The sequence below is a fragment of the Cupressus sempervirens genome, chromosome 1 (assembly GCF_028749045.1).
Source record: "Cupressus sempervirens isolate cs-2001-9-10 chromosome 1, ASM2874904v1, whole genome shotgun sequence".
Classification (NCBI taxonomy): Eukaryota; Viridiplantae; Streptophyta; class Pinopsida; order Cupressales; family Cupressaceae; genus Cupressus; species Cupressus sempervirens.
In genome coordinates, this window is record NC_143118.1 from 38,439,138 (window position 1) to 38,459,449 (window position 20,312).

General features: G+C 39.7%; 1 protein-coding gene across 1 annotated transcript in view; it reads left to right on the top strand.

Annotated features, from left to right (window-relative positions):
• Window positions 1–384: 384 nt before the first annotated feature.
• LOC149576062 (uncharacterized) overlaps window positions 385–20,312 on the top strand; it is a 109,558-nt gene continuing 89,630 nt past the window's right edge. Inside the window, exon 1 of the mRNA XM_089816219.1 lies at window positions 385–393. The gene's annotated coding sequence lies outside the window, so the exon portion shown is untranslated. The remainder of the gene's footprint in view (window positions 394–20,312) is intronic.

The following is a 20,312-nucleotide window of genomic DNA, read 5'->3' on the forward strand; positions in this document are numbered from 1 at the left end:
ATAGTATGCAGGAGGTAGTTAAGCCCTTGTCATGAACCCCAAGGGGAGCATTGAAAAAATTTCCAATAATCTCCCCCTCAATGTTAACCGAGGGTCTGAGGATTCAAACTTGTGACCAAGCTTTGATACCACTTGTTAGATTGGGGTTGTTTTTGCACCAAAAGATCAATCTTTCAATGCCCGATACAACCACTCAACTTACACATGAGGTAGTTAAGCCCTTGTTATGAATCCTAAGGGGAGCACTGAACAAATTTCCAACAACCCATGTATGGGACTTATAGGGCTTTTACATGTTACCCACATACAAGGTACAACATACATGTGTGCAAAGGAAAAAGAGAGACCCAATGTCAAGGATGCTCACTTCCTAAATTAAGGGTTTGTGCAAAGAATCCATTCTTTAGGATTATACATAATCCATAAAGGGACTCACAAGATATTGAAAAAAGAAGGGATGAAGTAGAAATACATAAATTTTAGGATAACCTAAGAAGCATATCAAGCATCTAGGGTTAAATTACCCTAAGTCATACTCAAAATCTTTATTTACTACCCCATGATTGAAAGAAAATGAGTAGAGCATATGCCCCAACATTAAAGTCATTTCTAACACTTTCACAAGAGTGATGGCTTTAATGAAGTTTATGTACATCCACTAATAGATGTTTTGACTTTGAGATGGGCCCAATAGAAAATAAATCAAGGGAAATGAGAACATAACATATATAGAGCACAAAGGGATCTACTAACTTTGGGGTCAATATGATCATATGATAACATGAAAATATAATATTAAGTTTAAAATTTCATAATCCCCCAAAGGAAGTAGAACTACAACACAATGGAAGAAAGACATGTAAGAGTTATGAAAAAGAGTCTTTTTGGATTTCCATTAAGAATTTGTGCTACTTGTTTGAATGTAATGATGACTGAGTAACTAAGAGGGGGGGTTGAATCAAGAACCACTAAAATTACTTTCTCTTAATCCCACTTTGATAGATTGTCTAATCTACTTACATGCATGAAAAATAAAACTATAAAAGAAAAAACACAATAGAAATTTGACAAAATATTTGGTAACTTATAAACCATCCAAGGAGAAGGTAAAATAGGGGTAGGAATGGCACCTAAAATGCTTCATTACCACAGTAATAAATTTGGCCTATTAGGGTTTACAATTGATCACTTATGGTGATCTACTCGGTTAAGAGTAAGTAGGATTGCTAGGTCCACCTTGTAAAATGATTTGTACAATATAATGAAGTATGCACTCAGTTAGGATATTATGTAAGGACTATTAGGTCCACTTGGTTATAGGATTTGAAATGGATACACCTATTAGGATGAATCAACAAGTTGATCTATGCTTTGCCACTTTTTTGTTGATGAAGATCCTTTTAATACTATATTGATCACTTGATTATGAGTCTTTTCCTTTCCTATTTACTGCTCGGTAGCCTCCAAAACAAAATTCTCTTTTGCTTTCCTTATTTTCTTCTAATGATGAATAATGTAACTCCATGATTGTTTGGATGAGACAAGATATCTTCCATATATATCAATCCACATAATAAATTTGTACCAAGTTAGCTACAGTAGAAATTTAGTATTTCCAAAACCAATTACCAAGTTGGCTCAACACTAATACTTAGGTCCAATAGCTTACTTGGGTCATATACAGCACTCAAGTAACACTATCAACTTGGCTAACTCTGGCACTTAGTTGATTTTGGATGCTCTATTCATATTGATCACTCGGTAAACTTATTTGACTCAGTCCACATTGCTCTATTTGATCAATTCTTATTCTAAAACTAGAATTCTCAACTAACTTAATTTACACTATGGCTTGGTTGAAATTAATTTCTTATTTCATACATGACATTGGTTAACATTCTTTTGTGTGGTAGCTCAAGCTAAACTGACTTCCCATGATGACTAAGTGTTTTGGCACTAATTGACAATATGTCTTGCCATAGGGTCAAAAATCTCCCTGTTTAGCATTAGTGACCAAAAAACTTGTCATTAACAAAATATTCAATCAAAATCTTTTAGTCAAACTCCCCCTTTGTATGTGCTTTGCTCTATAATTCGATTTGAACTAAAAACTCTACAACTTGGTTTGAGCTAAAAACTCTGTTTGTTTGTTTTTATATTTCAAAAAAGAAAAAATTATTTATTTTATTTTTACATATCTTCTATACAATTTTTATGGTGTACATATTTCTTCCTTTTTATGCATATCTCCCCTTTATTTGCATATATACATATTACCCCCTTTGTTTTTGTTACAAATGGCAAAATTTACAAGGTTATGCCAAATTGAGAGAGGAAATCAATATGCACCTTCAAAATTAAAGACATATTATTATCCTAATTATCTTGTAATACCTTTAAGATGTGAAATCTATCTGAAGCTTGGTTGATAACTCCATCATATGTTCTGCCACTAAAAGGTTTGTGTCTTGGCATTTTCAATTCTTTTCTGCATAATATCCATATGGGGAAGCATCATGCTTTGAAATTATGTCAAGATTGTCCTTATTCTAGCCTCTTCTCTTAACAGTTCTACCTAAAGATATATCTGTTAGAAATGCTTTAGAATAATTGAGGGGGGGGGGGAGAATCATTTATTCAAGGTCCAAATGTCCTATTCAAACTTTTTCATCAAGTGTCCCCATAAAACTTATTCATTCATCCAAGCTTTAACTTTCCTATTCAGCAAGTTACTATAAATCAACATGCAAGCATAACACATAAAAAGATCAACACATAACATAGTGATTTACTTGGAAATCCAATTTGGGAAAAACCACCAGTAACATGCTACTCAATTCTTACTCTTCTAAAGTAATTCCCTATGAAAGTCCTACCTTGTTAAAGGCTACAAAACACTGTTAAATGTGACCTGGTTAAAAGTTTTAACCACCCTATTAGAAGTGGGCCTGGTTAGAGGACTTTAGAACATTCACTTGGAATGCCACCATGTTAAAGGATTTACAAATGGCTATTAGACCAACCTAAGTCCATAGGATTTTCTTCTACCCTAACTGATACAATTGCTAGAGATTAACAATAAGGGTTTTGACCTGATTACAACATACAACTTAACTTGCATATCTCATATCACTTCTTAGCTCATAACATTACCTGGTGTTCAGTCTTTGTAGCTCTGATAGCTTGTCCTCCTTTCAAGCTTAGTCTCCTTGAGTCTCCATGCTCAATGTACCAATGTAATCCTCTCTTTCTGACCACTTGTTGAAGAAGAATCTTTGTGCTTTGTTCTTCCTTCTCCTAGATGCCTTCTCCTTAACACCCTTTCAACCACTTCACAATTTGGCACACCAGCAACTCTTACTTCTTGATCTATGACTTCTTAAATAGAAGTTTGAAGTTTCTTTTCCCACTCGATTCTTCTCTCTTTTTATTTCAATTCATATGGATTAGGTAGGATTCATTAAATCTAACCCATATTTTGTTTCTTCTAGAAACATCATGAAGAATCCTCTTGAATTCGCTCAAAAATGGTTTACATAAAATTATGTGCCACCAACTCATCATCCTTATCCTCCAACTAGTTCACAAAATTCAAGGTAACAACTTTGTCAGCTTAGATCCAATGAATCTTTATCATTTCTAATAATGTAGCAGCCTGGCACTATTGAAATTCTGGTGCTCGGCACATATTGTGTTACTCAACATCAAATTTTTTTTATTAATGCTTGACACCTACTATGAATTCACTCAACATCTATTAAGATTTTCTAATGCTCAGCACCTATTACTTTGCTCGACACTTGAACTTCACTCGACACCTAAAGTTCACTCAGCACACACTAGATTTTCTATCTGCTCGGCTCCAATTAAAAATTTTCTCAGCTTAACCTAGCTTTCTTGGCACCCATTGATGAACTTAGTTTAAGATTTGTAGTCAAACTTGTTACAACTTATGCTTCTAGTGTTTCTAAGTGTGGCCAACCTCTGTATCTTCAAGTATGTTATCAATACATCATTTAACCACTATCTTAATTGATCCTTGAACTTCATTACAAAACCATAACTCAACCTTTCCCTTAGGTACTCTTGTTACATCTTGTTGATTAAATCCTCTTCATCAATCAACTAATTGATAGTACTTGGATCTTATAAGCAATTGCCATTCCTACAAATAGCAAGTTTGACATCAATGACAAAACAATAATTGAAAACATTCTTTTAACAACAATCTCCCTCTTTCAATTAATCTTCTTCATTAATGATCTTTTCAATTAGATTTCCAACAATCTCCCTCTTTGGCATTGATGGCAAACCAAACTAATCGACCATTAGACCAAACTATTCAACCATGTTATCACAGTGCTAACTAGGTTAGAACTAGTAAGTCAAATGCCAAAAAGTAATTGTGTTACCATCATTTTTCTCATCTCCTTTTCTTCATCTACTCTCCTTATTGCTTTAATTCTATTTCTCCCTCTTAGCTATTGTATCATTTCTTACATTTTCTCCCTTTGTATGCATTTTTCATCTTCTGCTATTTCTTTCTCTATCCATATTTTATAATTAGCTTCTTTATCTTCTCCCTCAATTGTTGATCAGTTTCTAATATTTCTCCCTCTTTGACAATAATGCCAAAGACATAGTTGTAGACACCTAAATTTGATTACATCGCTTTAGTAATCCTATTTAGTTATCTAAAAAGGCATTATTAATTAAATTTCTATTTAATTAATCCTTTGTCATCCCCTAGTTGATTAATTTAATTAATCATCTATAGTCCTAATTGATAAATCAAATAATCTATTATTTATCAATTAAATCCTATTCTTCTATCTAATTCCAAAAATCCCCATTTATTAAATAAATCTATTTGATAAATGAAATCCTCAAATTCAAAAACCCCTAACCTATTTCTAATCCTCCATTTAGCCTAATCCACCCCATCCACCCATACTAACCAAGCTTAGCCACTAACTCACCCACCCTCATTAATGCCATCCACTTGCACATCTCTAACATCCCTAATCTAATCCTAAACCCAAGCCTAATCCACCCCCTAATGTTGTCACATTCCTTAAACAAGTTTAAGACTTTCCTAATCCAAACCAAAGTCTCCCCTCAAAAAAACCCAACCACTAAGTCATGAGTGCTCTTACAAAACATAAAGACTCTTACAAGCCCACTCATGACTCTTACATCCATCTTACACACTCTTCCCTCTTCCACACTCATTCCTCTTACATCCCTCTTACATACTCAACCCCACTCATCATGACTTTAACCAACCCTTAACCCTACCCTCTCACACTCATCCTCCTTGTGACAAGTGTCACCTTCCCATTGGTGCTAAACAAGTACAATCCATGTGCTCCCCTTTGAGTGCATCCTAGCCCTCCTTAAGCCTTCATCCATCCTTGCATCTAAGCCCTCCATCCCTCTACCCCTTAGCCTATAAATTGAATCCCATCCCAAGCCATTTCATCAACAATCTTTGAGCTAAAGTTACCATGCTATTTTGAGAACCAAAGCCATCAACCATACCCTTATAATGCCAAATTGAGAGCTCACAAAGCTACCAATTTGCCATTACCCATCTCCATTGAAGCAGCTTTTGAGCATCTTGAGCATACATCCACAACAAAAGGACACATCTACAGAATCAAGAAAGCATGGAGTATTTTCTCTTGTGAGGTTTGCACTTCTTATTTTCTTTCTTAGTCTAAGCATATTTGTGAATTTAGTTTTTGGTTTGTGAATGTTTACTTCATTTGTTAATGTTCTTTGCATACTGATTCTGGTTCTACATTTTGGCACGCCCGGTGGGACCCCACTATGGGTCATTTAATCATCTATTTTCATCTATATGTCATTTTTCTAACCATCTAATGTTTGTTGTTGTTTGAGTGTGTTGTGAGGGTTTTTTGCTTGTTTTTGCAGGTTAAAGAACGCACTTAGGAAGAAGAAATACCATCTAAAAAAAAAAAAAAAAATCGCATTTTCAGCTTTTTTTGGCGCAGTTTTGGCGTCTGCAACCTGTTCTGTCTGCGAAAATCGACTTTTGCGAAAATCCGCGTCTGCGAAAATCGACATCTGCGAAAATCCACATCTGCGCAAATCAACATCTGCAAAAATTCGCGTCTGCAAAAATCGACGTCTGCCAAAATCTGTGTCTACGAAAATCGACATTTCTATTTTGTCCTCTTCATATTTTGGCGCCTCTGTAGTTCAACATCTTTGTATTTTGGCAGACTGTTCTCTGCTTGCTTATGTCCCATTTCTGCTATATTATTTCTGCACTTTGTAGCTAAAAAAAAAAAAAAAAAAAAAAAAAAAAAAAAAAAAAGAGTATAAATCAAAATTTGACTTTTAGTGGTTCCGTAGGATTTAGACCATTTTAAGCATTTTTACGCGTAGAAAAAACAACAAAAAAAGTTAAAAATTTTTTTCCCATAGTTAAGCTCTCATTTTTTAAGATTTTGGCTAACTAACTAAATTGCTTTTTTTTGTCTCATTGCAGGTTGGAGCACATATGGAACCACTAACCATGTTTCTTGCAGGTTTTCATGTTGCTAAAAAATGAACTTGAATGTTTAACCATTTGTCTTTGAATGCATGTTGCTAAAAAAAAAAAATGAACTTGAATGGTTAAACACATTTTTCATTGAATGAATGTTGCTCAAAAACACACTTTTGAATGTCATGGATTAAAATCAACTTTCTTTGGAATGCATGCTTAAAACAAAAAAAATTCAATCTTGAATGCCAAGGTAAAGTTGGATTTTTGGACATTTAAGAAACTTTGTTAAGTTAAAATACAAATTTACAAAAATCAATTTGAGTAGTTCCTTGGACTCACCTCTTTTCTAATCACCCATCAAATATTAACCATTGGTTGCAATCTCAGCGCCATTTATGGGGATGGGTCTACTTGAAAAAGGTGTTAAATGTTCCACAATCTAACTCACTCACTTGGTCTTTGAACGTTTGCTTTAACTTTATCAAAATTCTTAAATGGTCAAAACTCTAGATTAAATCGATCACACTTCAAGTTTGGGCACTAAAATTGAACAACAATTGACGTGGAGAGCCTCCGGGCGCGCGCTTGAAATCGAATCTCACACACTTTTGTTTTGGGCTTAAAACAAACTCACACTCAATCTTGAATGCCTTAAAGGAAATTAATCGATACTTGACGTGGAGGGCCTCCGGGCGCGCGAGTTTGCTTTTGTTGACCCTAACTCTTCTTATTGTGTGCATTCTTCGATCGATTTACTTTGTTGGCGCTTCAAGTTGGAATTGAACATTGTCTCTTAAACATGAGTGCTTGCAAAGTCTAGATTAGCACACATAAGAGTCAGTTGGTAAAAGAACAAGCGTGTTTTTTAGCCCAAGGTCATCCGAGTCTTCTCTCCCCTTGTCGTCTTTCGAGGCCATCTTGGGTGCATAAGATTAGGATCCAAAACCTTGTTTCTTTTTTAGGAGGCCTGCTTGGGGATTTCATCACCCCTTGGACGACCTCAACTCCAGCGTTCCGGCGGAGTATAAGAATCGGGAGGTGAATCGAAAGACACCTCTCTTGGGATCAAGATTTTGTCATTCGGGCTAAGCCTCAAGGAACTTTATACCCTTGAGAAGTGAAAGAGGAGAAGTGGGTTACCACTCCTCTCGGCTGTGTGACATCCTTTTGGTCTCATCTACGGATTTGGGCCTCACGTACCTTGCGTATATCGAGGACTCCCTAGCTAAACCAATTGTCTGCCTTGCAGAAAACCATCTAGGATGTTAATGTGTTTGGAGTGACTGATCGAAACATTTGTAGAACATACACACTCCTTGGCGCAAGTACCACATTCTGAGAACCACAAACTTCTATCTGGGTGTTCCTATCTATTGCTTGTTTTTATTTTACTTGTTGAATGAATGTTTGCCAAACTTGGTCAATCCTAGCTTAGGGCACACTTAGCGTAGTCACTACCTATTTCAGAAGTTGAACAAGTTGAAGCAAAACAACTGAGTTTTTTTTTCCAAAGCCAAGCAGATTCAGAAATTTATGTCGGAACAACCCAAACCCAAACCCAAACCCAAGCAGAAGTTTCACAAGGTCAAACTCAAGCCATCTCTAGCATACCAAGAACTTTCAGCTAAGAGAAAAGCAATAACACCAAGCCCACGAATTTCCAAACTCCACAAAGCAGAGGACAAAGCTACCGACGAAGCACTTCAAGAGGCCTGGTTAGAGCGCACCATCAAATTTAGCCAACGTCCAGGAGTTAATCCTGCTTATGCCTTACCAACTAGGCATGATTTCTATGATTAGACACCCTTGTTTCTCCACATCTTCTTGGATAAGCTTCACTTTAGAGTCATCTTTGTAGAAAAGCCAGCCATCTTAGCTTATCCCATTAAGCATTATTAGCTCATCCATCTCATTTAGAATCATACCATCTAGCTAGTAATCAAAAATCTGCACATCTAAACTTTCAAAATTGTTGTCACCTTGCTATAAGTTTGCCATTCCTAAAATCTTCCAAATCCACCAATCTCACCAAGGTTATCCCTTTGACAGAGCTTTGTCTAGGGTAATCTAGCTTTGTCACTTGTTATCCCTCATCACCTTGAGCTAAAGGTTGGGATTCGCAAGTGGTCAATCTTGTGTTCTTCCTAAAGGATCATCAGTCTATCCTTAAGTTGACACAATCACCACCAAGCTTCCACATAGGAAAGCAGACCTTTTGTACTTTGACAACATATCTTTGAAGTTAGAATCCCCAACCCAATCCTCCTTAGGTTTTGTCATATAGCTTTGCCTCAACCTAGGAAATCATTTGCATAGAAAAGCCTTCCCCCTTTTGCATCCATCAGCATTATTGCATCTCATCCCTAGGAGCATTTTTTCATGCCACCCGTCACTCGCTTAGCCAAGAAGAAAGAAACAATGGAGCCCTATCATTTAGATCGAACAGCCTCACCCCCCTTGAGCACTCAGCCATCCTTCAGCCCAGAGCCAGCTATGCCATCACCTACTGACATTGAAGCTTTCATGAACCAACCAGGAAATGCAGTATTGGTAAACGCCATTATAGACAAAAACAAAGAGACAATCATGGCTAATTTTCGAAGGGACAATGTAGGAACCTTTGACTTTGGAAGACCCCCTCCATTATCAGATCCATCTCACCCATTGTTTGGGCAGCTGCCACCACCCATAGGCTCTTATGATCCAAATTATCCTCAATTTATTCCAAAAGAAGAGCCTCTAGTCAATCCATATGATCCAACAGACCCAAACATACCATCATCCACCCAAGTTGAAATCTCCATGCCGCAAGCCAACCCAGCCACCACCACTCCATCCTTGGTTCATACCTCTCCGCTCCAAACCCCCTTTACCCAAAACACCTCACCGTTCACCCCCTTCACTATTGCTGCTGCTCCCCAACCTAGCCTTCCCAATCCACCCATCTCCCAAATTAGTGCTAGCATCTTTGGCCAACCTCAGCAATATACAATAGGGATGCCACCCATGGGGCCAAGTAATCAACCTTTCATTGCCCCCAGCTTGTTCACCACAGCCCAAAGCACAATCCCATCATTTTCGTTAGGTCTTGGGAGCTCAATACCACCAGCCACAAATCCACAAGCTACTACCTTCACTCCACAAAGCTATCAAATCCCACAAGCTACAGCCAATCTTCTACCAAGCTCCCAAGTGACCCTAGCTCCCACCACCATTCTACCGAGCTTCCAAATCCAGCCACAAAGCTATCAAACCCCATCAGTTCCATTCCCAAGCTTTCAATTCCCACCACCTCCACCACCAACTAATCCATTACCTCCACTTACCAACTACTTTTCAATGCCACTTCTAGGAGGTAATCCAGCACCCCATCCAACCACCAATTATTTGCAGATGCCATCCCAAATGGGGGCACAGCCCACATATATTGGTCAAACCCCACAAGCCCTCCGATCCTTTCCCCAAGCCTCACAACCATCTTATACCTTACCTCCACAAAGCAATCCATTTAACCCACAGCCAGCTTATGTTCCTCAATCCCAACCTCAAATCCCATATCAACAGCAAGCCTCGCAGCACATGCAACAATATGCGCCACCTCCCCCTCAACAACCCGTCATCCACCATGCAGCTGCCCAAAAAATGTACAATCCCTATTAGCAAATCCCTCATAGCCATCCATATTCAGTGGCCCCATCCAACACATACCTACCTCAAGGCACTCCTACATTGGGGGCACCCCAACCATCACCTATCAATTCAGAATGGGAGCAAATGAAGACAGCTCTGAAAGCCATCCAAGAAGGGAATGATCCAAAGACATTCAAGTTTGAGAATGTGTGTCCTTACCCATTTGACAGAGCCATTACCACAACACCATTTCCCAAACACTTTGAGGTACCTAAATTTGACAAGTTCAGAGGAAAAGGAGACCCTGTCACACATATCAAAGAATTTTACATGCATTGTCAGGATGTGGCATACAATGATGTCTTCCTCTTGCGCCTTTTCCCCAAAAGCTTGGCTGGACCAGCTCTTGAATGGTTTTATAGAATCCCCTATGGCACAATTAAGAACTTTGCTGAATTATCTGAGGCATTTGTAGCCCAATATGCCCATCTTGTTGAAACAGAGCTATCAATAGTTGATCTTGTCCACACCAAGCAAAAAGGTGGAGAAAGCCTTGCCGAATACCTACAAAGATGGCAAACCCTTACCACCCGCATATCCTGCACCTTGCCAGAACGCAATGTGGTGAAAATGTTTATTGATAATGCACATCCCAGCTTGGCTCACCACATGACCATGAACTGTTTGCAGACCTATAAGGATATCAAAGAGAAAGGAATGATCCTTGAGCAAGGACTCATCAAAGATGGTGTGGTAAAGATTTACAAAGAGGCCAACCAAAATCAATCACATCCCAATGACAAGTCTAGGTATTGGAACAAAAACAAGCATGTTGCAACAGATGGGGTTACTGACACCAGAAATGTGAATATCATTGGTCCTTCTCGAAACCAGTCTAACCCACCATATCAAACAAACAACCAACAAGCTACCAATTACCAACACCGAAATAACCAAAGCTATCAAAACCACAATACAAGACCCAACTTTCAAGGGTCTAATAATCAAGCTAATGCCATCAATGTAGCTACAAGGCAAAAGCCCAGATTCCAACCTGCACCTAGAAACTATACACCCCTTGGTGAGCCATTGGATGTTATTTTTGAGAAATTGGCTAAGGAAAACCTTATCAAATTTCCTCCTACCCAGCAAATTGATCCAAGCCAATCCAAAGCTGCATGGTACAAGGACAATGAGTATTGCAAGTTCCATAGGGTAAATGGTCACACCACCCTCAGATGCATGAAACTGAAAGACTATGTGCAAGACCTCATTGATCAGAAGGAAATCACTGTTGGTGCCCAAAACTCTCCCAATGCAAGCTTACAAATTTATCAAAATGCTTTTCCTCCACACAACAACCAAAATCTTGGAAAAGCACCTATCCAAAACAACACCAACAACCGCAAGCCAAACCAACAGCATGGGAAGAACAATGACCACACTTCATCCTATATAGACTATGGTAGCCTTATAGGTTGGATATCTGAGAAAGAGCCTTCAGTCAATGTTATCAATATCCGAGGACCAGACAATGAGTGTGCGGTCACCACTCGAAGAGCGCGATTTAACATCGCAGGCCCACCAGTTTCATCAACACCATCAGCTCCATCAAAAAGCCAGTACAATATCTTGGAACACCTTGGGAACATGCCAGCCCAAATATCCATTTTAGACCTTCTCCGCACTAGTCCTGTGTACAAAGACATCCTTGACAGTGCTCTCATAGAATCCCGTGTCCCTTCTGATATCAATGCTACTGATTTTCGTAATCTTGTTGGACACCTTTCATCCTCATGTGCCCTATCTTTCAAACCCATCGACATACCCGCGGTTGAGCCAGATCACACCCTTCCACTTCGCATAGCCATCATGGTATCCAATTTTGCCATGAAAAGAGTAATGATAGATAATGGATCAGCCTTGAACATTTGCACCCTAAAATTCATAAAACAAGCTGGGTATACTGAGGCAGATATGATCAGTGAGGTTATCACCATCAAAGCTTATGACAACTTGGAAAGGACCACAGAAGGGACTATTTTGCTACCAATCAAGGTTGGGCCAGTCATTCAAGAGACAGTTTGCCATGTTGTTGATCTAAACCTACCATTTAACATCCTCCTCGGTCGCCCATGGATTCATGCTATGAAGGCCGTTCCATCCACCTACCATCAGTGCATCAAATTTCCGCATCAAGGCACTGAGGTAACCATCCATGTTGATCCAGAACCCTTTGCTTACTACAATGCAGTTGAAGCTTCATATACAAACCATTGCCCTGGAATAGACATCGGCACAGCCATCGCCAGCTCATCCCACACTTGTAATGACGCAGAAACCATCCTTGCCTCTACCCTATCTACTATAAAGATCAACAACAAAGGATGTGGAGAATATAGTCTATCAGATGCATTTGCTGTCGGAGCAATCCCACTTGATCCACATACCCATGGACGGCCAACATATCACAAAGCTAAGGAGATTCCACCTCCTCGATACAAACAATTTGGCCCAACCACCTTTGTGTCCTCAAAAACCCCTCTTCATGAGGAGCTCACTCCAGATATCAACAATTGGCTACATAAGGATGCACCTCCAAGAAATCAAGCACGCCTTGATCACTTCAGCCAAAAGTATCCCCAACAACATAAGCTCGTCACTGAAAAATGGAACTATCAAGGAGGTGGACTAGGACCAGAAGAAAGGGGCATGCAATGTCCCATCGAAGCACATGATTGGGAAATAAAGTCAGGTCTTGGCTTTGGCATACCCACAACTGGGGGCACCAACGAGAATGGTCACGCTTTTTTGAACATCCATCCCGACCTTGTTGAAATCGAAGACATTCCTGAGGAAGTTGAAAAGAGAGCCTACGACGATATCCCAGACCAAATCTTCCTAGGAGACTCTGTTCTCCGAGAACTATCCATCCATCTCATTGACCTACCACTTGCTCATCCACAACTCATAGATTGGGACCAACCAAGTGTCATACATATTGATGAGTTCGCATCAGAGGAAGCGCTTCTAAGATTCATGGGAGCTGAAACTCCTCATAAGAAGACAAAGCCAGATTCTACCTACATCTACAAGCTAGATCCCAAGGGGTATTTTGGAGAAAATCCCCAACCTAGTTTCGATACACCCAAAACTGGAAATAAGGTAAATCTGGGACTAGCTAAGGCAGCAAAGAGAACCCCTTAGCAAGAAAATCCAGAGCCACAAGCAGAACATGAGGATTTAGTATTGCCTCCTCAAGATAATCGACCAGAGGTGTCTTCTATTCTAATAGAGGATACTAGAGAAGTCAACATTGGTTCTTCAGAGATCCCTAGAATTGTTCACATTGCTGCATCCCTATCACAAGACCAAGCTGACCTCCTCTTTGAGGTTTTACGAGAGAACATTGGCCAATTTGCATGGTCATATCAGGACATGCCAGGACTTGATCCAAAGCTTGTAGTTCATCATCTTGCAGTCGATCCAAAGATCAAGCCCGTCAGACAAAAGCTTAGAAAAATGCACCCCAAGGTGGCATTAATAGTCAAAGCTGAACTAGAAAGAATGTTAGCTGCTAAGGTTATCCGGCCTATTGATTACTCAGAATGGATCTCCAACATGGTCCCTGTCACTAAGCCTTCCGGTGACATCAGAATCTGCACTGATTTTAGAGATCTTAACAAAGCTTGTCCAAAGGATGATTTTCCCTTGCCCAACATAGATATGATTGTAGATCTTACAGCTGGACATGAAATTTTGTCCCTTATGGATGGATTTTCTGGGTATAATCAGATCAAGATTGCAGAAGAGGACCAGCATAAGACAGCATTCACTACCCCTTGGGGAACCTTTTGCTACACCATGATGCCTTTTGGCCTAAAGAATGCTGGGGCTACCTATCAAAGAGCTATGACAGCCATTTTCCATGATCTTATCCATAGCATTTTGGAAGATTATGTGGACGATATCCTGGTCAAATCTCACACCTTCATGGATCATCTTGCTGACCTGGAAAAAGTCTTTGATAGGTTGGCCCAATATTATCTCATGCTAAATCCCAAGAAGTGTGTCTTTGGGGTCACATCTGGCAAGCTTCTAGGCTTCATAGTTTCTAAACGGGGTATAGAGATCGACCCCAAAAAGGTCAAGGCTATCTTAGACATGCCTCCTCCCCAAACACTGCGACAGCTTCGCTCTCTTCAGGGGAAACTTCAATCTGTTCGGCGCTTCATCTCCCAACTTGCAGATAAGTGTACACCATTTTCACACTTGCTAAAGAAGAATGAGAACTTCAAGTGGGATCTTTTATGTCAGCGCAGCTTTGATCAGCTCAAGCAGTATCTCACCAATCCCCCTATCTTGGTTCCACCAGTTCCTGGTCGTCCCTTGATCTTGTATATATCAGCAACACCTACTGCTCTAGGGGCACTTTTAGCACAACATGATGATTATAGCAGAGAGAGAGCCATCTACTATATCAGTAGAACCCTAGTTGGTTATGAAATCAATTACACTCCTATGGAAAAAGCTTGTTTGGCAGTTGTTTTCTCAACTCAAAAGCTTCGCCACTACATGCTAAGTCATACCATCCAACTAGTCTCCAAGATTGACCCTCTCAAGTATATGCTCTCCAGAACAGTACTTACAGGCCGTTTGGCCAAATGGGTTATGCTACTAAGTGAGTTTGACATCCAGTATGTGGACAGAAAGGCAATCAAAGGGCAAGCTATAGCAGATCACCTAGCTGATGCACCTCTAGTAGATGCATATCCTTTGCTCACAGAATTTCCAGATGAGCATATCTGCCTAATTGAAGAACAGCCCTCATGGAAGCTTTATTTTGATGGCTCATACACCTCTCATGGTTCAGGGGCAGGAATATTATTAGTTACACCTCAAGGAGATTACATTCCAAAAGCCTTCAAGCTACAATTCCCTAGCACCAACAATATAGCAGAATATGAAGCTCTTGTAGCAGGATTAAAGATAGCTGCAGAATGGAATATCACCGAGTTACAAGTCTTTGGTGATTCCCAACTCATCATCAAACAAGTCTTAAATGAATATCAAACCAAAGATGAAAAGCTATTACCCTACAAAGAGCTAGTTGATCAGCTGACCCAGCATTTTACAAAGCTTCAGTTTACACAAGTGCCTCGAATGCAGAACAAGGCAGCAGATGCCATGGCCACTATCGGCTCGCTCTTGGAAATTTCCCAAGAAGCTACACAGTATGAGTTTTTAGTTGAGCAACTCCTCACACCTGCCTATGCGAATGAGGATTCAAATCGTGTTTGTATCTTGGTTGGTCCCCAATCCCCTTGGTACCATGAAATTCATGCTTACCTTAACGATGGTATCATATCCCCTCACCTCACACGTACCCAACGCTAGAACCTCATCTGAAAAGCATCCCGCTATGTTATCATAGCCAATACCCTATATCGTCGGGGTTATCACGATACTCTCTCTCGATGTTTAGATGAAAATGAGGCCGTGATGGCATTAAAAGAAGTACATTCTGAGTGGTATTGTCCTAGCACGACAAATCCTTAGAGCAGGCTACTATTGGCCTACCATTGAAGAAGACTCTTGTGACTTTGTCAGAAAGTGTCTCCCATGTCAGCAGCATGCAAATCTTGTGCACGCTCCAGCACAGGATCTACAGCCTATTGCACCACCTTGGCCTTTCGCTTGTTGGGGCCTTGATCTAGTTGGAACTATCACCCCTCTCTCATCTGATGGACATAAATGGATAATAATAGCTACAGACTATTTCACTAAGTGGGTGGAAGCAGTCCCCCTAGTCTCAGCTACAGGAGTTCAAGTCTCCAAGTTCATCTTGTACCACATTGTTTGCCGCTTCGGCATCCCATCCACCATCTTCACTGACCACGGAGGTAACTTTGAAAATCTCAACATGGAAGAATTATGCACTTCCCTCCGCATCCATCACCGCTTTTCTAGCCCATATTTCCCACAAGGTAACGGCTAGGCAGAGGCAACTAATAAAACCCTCCTCAAAATCCTAAAGAAAGTTGTCAATGATTCCGGTCGTGATTGGCACCTTCAAATAAACTCGGCTCTATGGGCCTATCGAACTTCCTTCCGCACATCCACAGGCACAACTCCATACTCCCTAGTCTATGGTGCCGAAGCGGTATTACCTATAGAAGTTGAACTTCCCTCACTACGCATATCTTTGCGAGGGCAAATCTCAGATGAAGAATACAGAGTAGCTCGACTCACCCAGCTAGATCTCTTAGACGAGAAGAGACAACAAGCCTATGACCATCTCACAGTCTATCAAACTCGTCTCAAAAGGAATTTCAACAAGAAGGTGCTCCCACGACACTTTCAGCCAGGTGACATGGTCCTCAAAGAAAATATGAAAGTCCAAGCAGATCGAGAAAAGAAAGGCAAGTTTGAACCTACATGGCTTGGTCCCTATGTGGTTACCGCCTCCTTTGGCTCCGGAGCCTATCAATTATCTACACCAGAAGGAGAACTCTTAAATGATCCCACTAACATCATTCATCTCAAGAAGTTCTATGCTTGAAGATCCTTGGTATACCCAGCTTTTGAAAAATACAAGAAAAAAATAGTAAAGAGAAATAAGCGTCCAATGGTGAAAACTTGGCAATTCAAGCGCCTTGGATAGGTACCTTGGTGAAAACCTGGTAATTCAGGCACCTTGTGTGCTAAAGACTAATCCATTATCTATCACTATCCTATCCCTCATCCATCCACCCACCATCCCATAAAACACCTGCTTGTTCCCCTGGTGTTCCAATCAAATATCCAAAATCTGATGGAGCTTGTCAATACCTCCTGTACAGCTTGTAAATCTTGTACCAAAGCTTGTATTATACCTTGTAAATCTTGTACCATACCTTGTATATATCCAAATCTTGTCCAAAGCTTGTACCATATTCCAGATTGTAAATAATCTTGTACCCTAGCCCGTATCCTATCACATGCACACACATAATCCCATTTTCCTTAAGCTTTTCACAAACCATCTACCTGTCCACCTATCAACTATTATAGACATCCCATCCTTCACAAACATTTCCATCTCGCAAAAAACCAAAACATGAACAAACTTGTACATTTGTAACATATTTTGGTCTGTCAGCTTGTACATCCTCTTTAGCTTAGTATCATTGTATCTATCCGGCTTTCATGTTAGTTCATCCTTGGTCAACATCTTGCACACATCGCACACCTTGGTTAGATATTCCAATGCATCCTTTGGCTAGATCTCCTATCACCAAAGTGTTATCCTTCTTAGTTCAGCTTGCCAGACGCATCACTCATCCAGATCCATCAGCTTAGGTGCTCTCTGATAGATTTTTGCAGGATATAGCTTTCCTCATGTCTAATCTTGGTCTGTTAGTACCTCGTCCTACCCATCTCGTTGGCAAACAATTCTCTTTTGGATTTTCACTTTCTTTTGATTTGGGATCTTCCCTTTTGGGTCTTGAAATATCTTTTCCAAGCAATCTCCTTGTTCCCTCCTCAAGGTTGCCATGATCTTCCATATCATGGTATGCTGCGAATGGGGCAATTAGAGCGTAAGGTCTTGATCAGGTCTTTTGCTTGTTTTCTTTTTCTGCTTGTGGGTTACCTAGTGTCGTTTCCACGCTGCTTCCTCTGGGATTCATGTGTGATACTGGGGCATACCTTGTGTGTTTGTTTTGAGTCAGTTCGTCAGTCCTCTGGACGGTTGGTGAAAAGGCCTTGATGTTCTTGGTAACCTTGGCAATTAACCAACAGTCCTATAGCAAATCTAGTGCTCAACTACATGGTGGTACTTCTCTTTGAAGTATCCCCCCGCTCAAAAAGCTTCAATGGATTCCTTTTATAGCGCTCTGCTCCTCCATCTCCCCCCCCCAATCCTGGAAAGTCTTAAGCTTGCTTTACTTTTGTGCCTCTGATTTCCCTTTATCATTCTCCCGTAGTGAGAGTTTGAGCTAATTCAGCCCCTTCTCTTTGCCAACCTGTGTCTTAGCTCATCTCAATTTCTTGTACTTTTCAAGAAGTCGTTGAGCCTCATTTCTCTCCCCGCCGCCTTCTTGAGGGGGCATCATCTAAGTCTAGTCTCTCCTCTTGTTATCTGAGACTAGGGCAACCTCGTTGCTAAAACATCTTCCTCGTGTCGTCTTCATTCGAACTTCTTTGAAATAGTGTTGTCTCAACACTATGTCAAAGAGGGGCAAAATGTAGACACCTAAATTTGATTACATCGCTTTAGTAATCCTATTTAGTTATCTAAAAAGGCATTATTAATTAAATTTCTATTTAATTAATCCTTTGTCATCCCCTAGTTGATTAATTTAATTAATCATCTATAGTCCTAATTGATAAATCAAATAATCTATTATTTATCAATTAAATCCTATTCTTCTATCTAATTCCAAAAATCCCCATTTATTAAATAAATCTATTTGATAAATGAAATCCTCAAATTCAAAAACCCCTAACCTATTTCTAATCCTCCATTTAGCCTAATCCACCCCATCCACCCATACTAACCAAGCTTAGCCACTAACTCACCCACCCTCATTAATGTCATCCACTTGCACATCTCTAACATCCCTAATCTAATCCTAAACCCAAGCCTAATCCACCCCCTAATGTTGTCACATTCCTTAAACAAGTTTAAGACTTTCCTAATCCAAACCAAAGTCTCCCCTCAAAAAAACCCAACCACTAAGTCATGAGTGCTCTTACAAAACATAAAGACTCTTACAAGCCCACTCATGACTCTTACATCCATCTTACACACTCTTCCCTCTTCCACACTCATTCCTCTTACATCCCTCTTACATACTCAACCCCACTCATCATGACTTTAACCAACCCTTAACCCTACCCTCTCACACTCATCCTCCTTGTGAAAAGTGTCACCTTCCCATTGGTGCTAAACAAGCACAATCCATGTGCTCCCCTTTGAGTGCATCCTAGCCCTCCTTAAGCCTTCATCCATCCTTGCATCTAAGCCCTCCATCCCTCTACCCCTTAGCCTATAAATTGAATCCCATCCCAAGCCATTTCATCAACAATCTTTGAGCTAAAGTTACCATGCTATTTTGAGAACCAAAGCCATCAACCATACCCTTATAATGCCAAATTGAGAGCTCACAAAGCTACCAATTTGCCATTACCCATCTCCATTGAAGCAGCTTTTGAGCATCTTGAGCATACATCCACAACAAAAGGACACATCTACAGAATCAAGAAAGCATGGAGTATTTTCTCTTGTGAGGTTTGCACTTCTTATTTTCTTTCTTAGTCTAAGCATATTTGTGAATTTAGTTTTTGGTTTGTGAATGTTTACTTCATTTGTTAATGTTCTTTGCATACTGATTCTAGTTCTACAATAGTAACATCTCAACATATTATTATGAAAGTTTAGTATTTGCAAGTTCTTTCAATTTCTCCCTCTATCACCTTGCTTATGACTAATTTGGAACTTCATCACTTCAATTACTTTAGGCATAAATCCTAAAGTAAATATCCTCTACATCAATGTGTAATATTTCAACAATCAATTCATTTGATGTAGGGCAATCTTATTGTTACTTACCTCTAAGATACTCAAAGCATCTTTAGGTAGTGCTTTTGTGAAGATGCTAGCAATTTGTTCCTTTGAGTTAACATATTCCATCTTCACCTATTTTTCTTCCACCAATTCTCTTACATAGTGATACGTGATTGCAATGTGCTTGGTTTTGGCATGCATTACAAGGTTCTTTGATATATTGATGGCACTTGTACTATCGCAATAAAGTATCATAGGCTCATTCACCTCTTCCTTCATACCTTGCAGCAAATTTTTGATCCATAGAATATTAGTGCAATTTATAGCAGCTACAACATATTCAACTTCTGCAATGGACTATGAGATACAAATTTTCTTTTTGCTAGTCCATGTAATCAATTTTCTTCCCAAGAAAAGTGCTCCTCCACTAGTGTTTTTTCTATCATCAATATTACCTCCACAATCTACATCAGTGTAGGCTCTTAGTTCAAACTTTTCACTCCTCTTGTAATACAAACCAAAGTCATCAGTTCCTTTTAGGTACCTCAGTATTCTTTTTGCTGCCATCAGATGATTTTCTCTTGAATTTTCAAAAAAAATTGCCACTATTCCAAT